The sequence below is a fragment of the Taudactylus pleione genome, unplaced genomic scaffold (genome assembly GCF_031769625.1).
Source record: "Taudactylus pleione unplaced genomic scaffold, aTauple2 ptg000454l, whole genome shotgun sequence".
In the NCBI taxonomy this organism is placed as follows: domain Eukaryota; kingdom Metazoa; phylum Chordata; class Amphibia; order Anura; family Myobatrachidae; genus Taudactylus; species Taudactylus pleione.
This window is the reverse complement of record NW_028284856.1, coordinates 15385647-15391646: the sequence shown is the minus strand read 5'-3', so window position 1 is coordinate 15391646 and position 6000 is coordinate 15385647.

The window sequence follows — 6000 nt, the reverse complement described above, 5'->3', positions numbered from 1 at the left end:
CATGACGGAGCTCCCTCCGTCGTGCGCATGCGCAGTGCACACCATCGACCCACTTGCGAGCGTACAGCCGCTCACGAGTGAGTCTGAATCGGGCCCTTTGTCCTCAGGACCCCAAACAGTGCATGTTTTCCAGGTCTCTTCACAAAATCAAAAGTGAGATATTAGCTCCATCTGTGGAACTTTTAAAATGTGTCAGTGAGTAATGACTACACCTGTGCGCCTGCTGGGTGACCTGCAAAACGTGAACTGTGTGGGGTCCTGAGGACCGAGTTTGAGAACCACTGATCTAAATCATAACTGTACTCATAGCTAGATAGTGGAGGAAGCACCAGCACCATTTTCGGTCATTGAGGCCGGACCCCACTTTTGAAACATTTCTAGGCCTTTTGATCCCTTACCTTGTGAATGGATCTTTGGACCCATGTGGAAGATGACCAAGCTCATTGGTCAATGACAAATCATTGCTCAGAAGTGTTGAAATGTTGAAGAACACCTCACAAAAGCTGAAGCTGGAGATAGGAAACTATGTATCCATACTGCTTGGAGTCCAGACCATGATTCTCGGCTGTGTATCTTCTATATCTTTTGTGGGTCTATATTATAAGCATGTTATGAGGAAATTTTTTTTAAAATGAAATATAAAAAAAAGAATAGAAAAAAAATCACTTGAGAGCCCTGGCATTGCATTATATATGATATACCCACATCTAATGAAATGACTGTTATTTTCATTGTAATAGGGTTTTAAAATTAAGGATTGCTATATACTGTAACATTCAATAGATGGTTACATGCAACATTTGCTTTCTTAAAATGTGCTTATGTGCAGAAAGCAGGATGTAATTAATGTCACTGAAAATAAGAGATAATTATATTTTGGTCTGCACATTCTTTGAACTCATTAATTACACAGCGGTACTATTCATTTGCAAATAGTTTTTTGGACTTATAACAAAGTAAATGCAGTGGGTTTAGGAAAAATTTTTTAAAAACAGTATATGTACAGTGCATATATGTTTATCATAAACTCCCTCATTTATATCAATTTATTCAAAGTATCCGCTTGTCTGATCCAAATCATACAATGCAGGGCCAAAACTAGGGGTGTGCAAGCAGTGCCGCCGCACAGAGTTCAGGGCTCTAGGGGTGGCACTGCCCATTGCCCTTGCTTCTGGCTAGCAGGGTACCTGGAATGGAACCCTGCAGCCAGTATTACAGCAGTAGTGCCGCCTGTAGTGTACTCCCAGTGCTGGCAGTCCCACCCCCTCTGCGCGACGTCATGATGTTCATGCAGTTAGGGGACTGGGCCAGTACCGGGCACACCAGAGCCTTGTTACAGCACTGATACCACGCCTCTATTAATGCATTTTAAATGCTTACAAAATGCTCTTTCTGATTAGCATATTGAATTGTTTTTTATAGTGAAACATGGTGATTTTTACTCAATACATTCTTTATGAACAATTAAAAGTATAGAAATCTTATTTTATACACAATTAGTTCTCATTTAAGAGTGTTCTTATAACTGTATGTCAAGTGTGTAGGTGTGGGTCATGGCAAACTCCCAAAATGCTAGCCAGCAAAGGACTGGGGGCCTGATTCAGCTTTGGGAATAGAGTAAGATAAAGCAAGTAACTGTGCACCTGGACAAACCAAGTTGCAATGCAAGGGGGGCAAATAGATAAAAACAAATTGCATGTAGGGTAAATACTGGCTGCTTTTGCATGTAGTCCACAAATGCTGCAAAGCTTTATTTTTACACTGCAATTTAGATTTCAGTTTGGACACAGACCTCCCATATCTAAATCTCTCTGCACATTTTACATCTGCCCCACCTGCAGTGTAGCATGGTGTTACCAAGATGATCAGTTACTTGCTATATCTTACTCTATTCCCAAATCTGAATCAGGCCCTGAGTCTGAGAACTTAAGTAGACCCAAAGTACAGTCCAAATGAAAAAGAGGTGGAGCTAATCTCCTGAATCCCAGGACGTTAAACCCTTTTTCACATGTGGCAATTTATCTCCCTGACACATAGCTTACCCATTAGAGTGTTGTCCTTGAGCACTCCAAGCGTAGCACTCAAGCCCATATGAAGGGGGCATGGTCAGTGACAATGAGAGAGTGAGAGAGCATTACCCTCAAGATAATAATGGAGCATCTCTACAAACCACTTGAATGTGAGACATTCCTTTTCCACTACGAAGTAGAGGGTATCACAAGGAATGTGCCACTGGCTCAATTACAAAACCTTGTTTTTATACCAAGGACTGGGGCTACATTTAGGGCCTGAGCTTTATTACCCAGAGGTTTAAGGTAATCATTGTCACAGTGTATCCCAAATATGTTGTCTAATTTATCCCTAAAGCACACTTCTTCAGGTTAGCCAGTACACTTGCCTGCTACATGTACTGAAGGATAGTGATTCAGATAAGCATTTCAATGTACACGATAGATAATATTGTTACAGTTAGCAGCAGTGCTTAAAGTGGTCCTAGAGAAGTGGTGGAACTCACCCCCCCCCCCCTCGGCACTTTGTAAAAAAAAAGGGAAAGCGTGTATAATGCCCACAGCAGTAGTGCCCCTTATGCAATGCCCCCAGTAGTGGTGCCCCTTATGCAGTGCCCCCAGTAGTTGTGTCCCTTATGCAGTGCCCACAGTGGTGGTGCCCCTTATGTAGTGCCCCAGTAGTAGTGCCCCTTATGTAGTGCCCACAGTGGTAGTGCCCTTTATGCAGAGCCCATGGTAGAGGTGCCCCTTATGCAGTGAACCAGGAGTGGTGCTAATTATGAAAGTGCTGCCTATGCAATGCCCCCAGTAGTAATGCCCCTGTAGTAGTGCCCCCTGTAGTAATGCCCTCTATAGTAGTGGCCTCTGTAGTAGTTTCCCCAGTGGTAATGCCCCCAGTTGTAATGCCTCTGTAGTAATGCTCCCTTTAGTAGTGTCCCCAATAGTAATGTCCCCTGTAGTAATGCCCCTTGTAGTAGTGCCCCCTGTAGTAATGTCCCCTGTAGTGGTGTCTCTAGTAGTAATGCCCCCAGTAGTAATACCCCCTGTAGTAATGCCCCATGTAGAAGTAATGCCCCCTGCATTTAAGCTCTCAATAGTAATGCCCCCTGCAGTAATACCCCTTGTAGTAGTAATGCCCTCTGTATTAATGCCCCCCATAGAAATGGCCCCTGTAGTAGTGCCCCCAGTGGTAATGCCCCCTGCAGTAATGCCCCAATAGTAATGCCCCTGTAAAAGTATTGCCCCCTGTAGTTATACCCCCAACAGTAATGCCCCCTGTAGTAATGCCCCCTGTAGTAATGCCCCTAAGAGTAATGTCCCCTGTAATAGTGCCCCCAAGAGTAATGTCCCCTGTAATAGTACCCCCAATAGTAATTCCCCCTTTAATAATGTCCCCAATAGTAATGCCCCCTGTAATATTACCCCCCCAATAATAATGTCCCCTGTAATAGTGCCCCCAATAGTAATGCCCCCTGTAATAGTGCCCCCAATAGTAATGCCCCGTGTAATAGTGCCCCCAATAGTAATGCCCCCTGTAATAGTGTCCCCAATAGTAATGGTCCCTGTAATAGTGCCCCCCAATAGTAGTGCCCCTTTAACAGTGCTGTGCAGACACACACATAAAAAAAGAAAAAAACATAGTACTTACCTTAAGCTCCGCTCCTGTGTCCGCTACCATCCGGTCCACCAGGCTGCTCTTCAGAACTATGGGAGAGACGTCATGATGTCTCTCCCATAGTGCCCGTGGGGGGAAGCCGGAAGCCAGAGCTCAGGAGTGAGCTCCCGTCTCTCTCTCTCTTTCTTTTCTCTATATACAATATGCACATACTGTATATAGTACATTTATACAATTTTTTTTTTCATTTTTGGAATAGTTGGAAACAGGGAAGGCTCAAATCATTATTGAGAATAAACATGCAACACAGGTGGAAGTGTATAGATTAAGGGAATGTCGGAGAAGTCACAAAACTTTAAGAGAAGAATGGTTGGACTCAGGTAGTGACAAATTATTAAACACAAGCAAGATAAAGTGTTAGAACAAACTCAGGGTTGGCAGCAAGAATCAAAACTACGAGACACTGAAAATAGTACACTGAAAATAGTACACTGAAAATGAAGATTTTGCATGCTGACAACACTAGATTTATAGCAGTGCACAGAACACTAGTTAAACTTGATTAACTTAAATATAAAACAACTAAGTATGTACTTCTGTCACACAACACACAAGTCCAGGAGTAGCAAATATCAATATGCATGAACAGCAGAACAATTGACAGTGTGATGCAAGTGACACCATGGTGTGACCTCCAGTTGCAATGCTGGTAATATAGAGGACATGTTCACTTTTTGTACTGTAGACCAATTCTATTTCTGTGGTCCCTTTGCATTAATCACTACAAGATGAATTCACATGTAGAACACATTCTTTAAATTGTAGCTTATGTCAAGGAAATTTCAAAATTTGTTTCAATATAAATATTAATCTCCCCTGCACAATTAGTCACGGTTTGCAAAAGGTCACAAAGGCTTGGGTAAAACTTGTTTAAAAATATCCAATGTCATTAGTAAAAATTTAGAGCAGAAACCACAGAATGAAATCTCTGTGTGGTTCTTTTCCCTGGACAACAGAGTATCAGTGATGTAATCTAACACTGGCAGAAGGAATACAGCTGTTGTGGAGAACTATGTTTCCAAAAGCATTACGCAGTAAGTTGTTACAATTCACATTCTGTCATTCGGTAAAAGGATTTACCATGGTTTATTCATTATGTTTTCCACTGTTTCAATGAAAAAACATGCTGATGACTGACTTCTATCCCTGTAGTATGCCATGTCTTATTTGTTTCACTAATTCAAGGGTAATTCAGAAAAACATGTGACACTCCGGTCTACGGGCCTGATTCAGACTTGGGAATAGAGTGAGATATCTCTCTCAACTGTGAACCTGAACAAACCATATTGCAATGCAAGGGGTGTAAATACATACTATTTTTTGCATGCGGGGTAAATACTGGCTGCTTTTGGATGTAGCCCACAAATACTGCACAGCTTTATTATTACTCTACCATTTAGATGTCAGTTGGGAAACACTCCTCACAAATATAAATCTCTCTGCACATTTTAAATCTGCCCCACCTGCAGTGCAGCATGGTTTCACCAAGTTGATCAGGTGAGAGAGATATCTCTCTCTATTTCCAAGTCTGAATCAGGCCCAACATTTGCAACCTCTGATTGAGAATATACCCTTTTGTATTTTACAATGTGCTTAAAGAATTAGAAAGATCTATTTAAAGTTTTCTCATTCCTTTTAATGGCAAAGTGATATCAAGATAAAGGATTTACAATTAAGATCTTAAATAATAATACTAAACTAAGATTATACAGTGATGCATAACTGACCTGAATTCATTCATGCGCACAGCTGAAGAGCACTCAGGACCTCATTCAGAGTCGGTCGTTGCGGCCACACGGTCGTTAGGTAAAAGGGGCCGGATATGCAAATGAAGTGCTCGCAAGTTGCGTCGTTAAGATGGGATCGTTAGCTGGACGAGCGAGGGGAGGATGCGGCCGTAAGACTAAAAATACGCCCCCTTCTCGTTCCCATTACATGTCATCTCTGGGCATATAAGGATTAATCGAGACCATCGGGAACCATCGGAGCTGGTCGTAGACCTTAAGGTTGACCATACCCTCTCTTAAGCACTACGATCAAGTTAGTGTAAAAACCTCCCATGTCACATGTGCCATGACACTACTTAGTTAATTATGCACTCCCATAAAACGCCGTTTGCATAGTCAGGCACGCCTGCGTTCGGATCTCCACTCCCCCATTCACAAGCACCTTCCCCTGTTACCACCCACAAACGCCTCATCCTGTCACTCAAATGCGAATTTTACGCATGCGCAGTTTAGCAAACATCAGTGGCGTACGACCGTGCGGCCGCAACAACCGACTCTGAATGAGGTCCTCAGTGTGGAGACAGCAAAG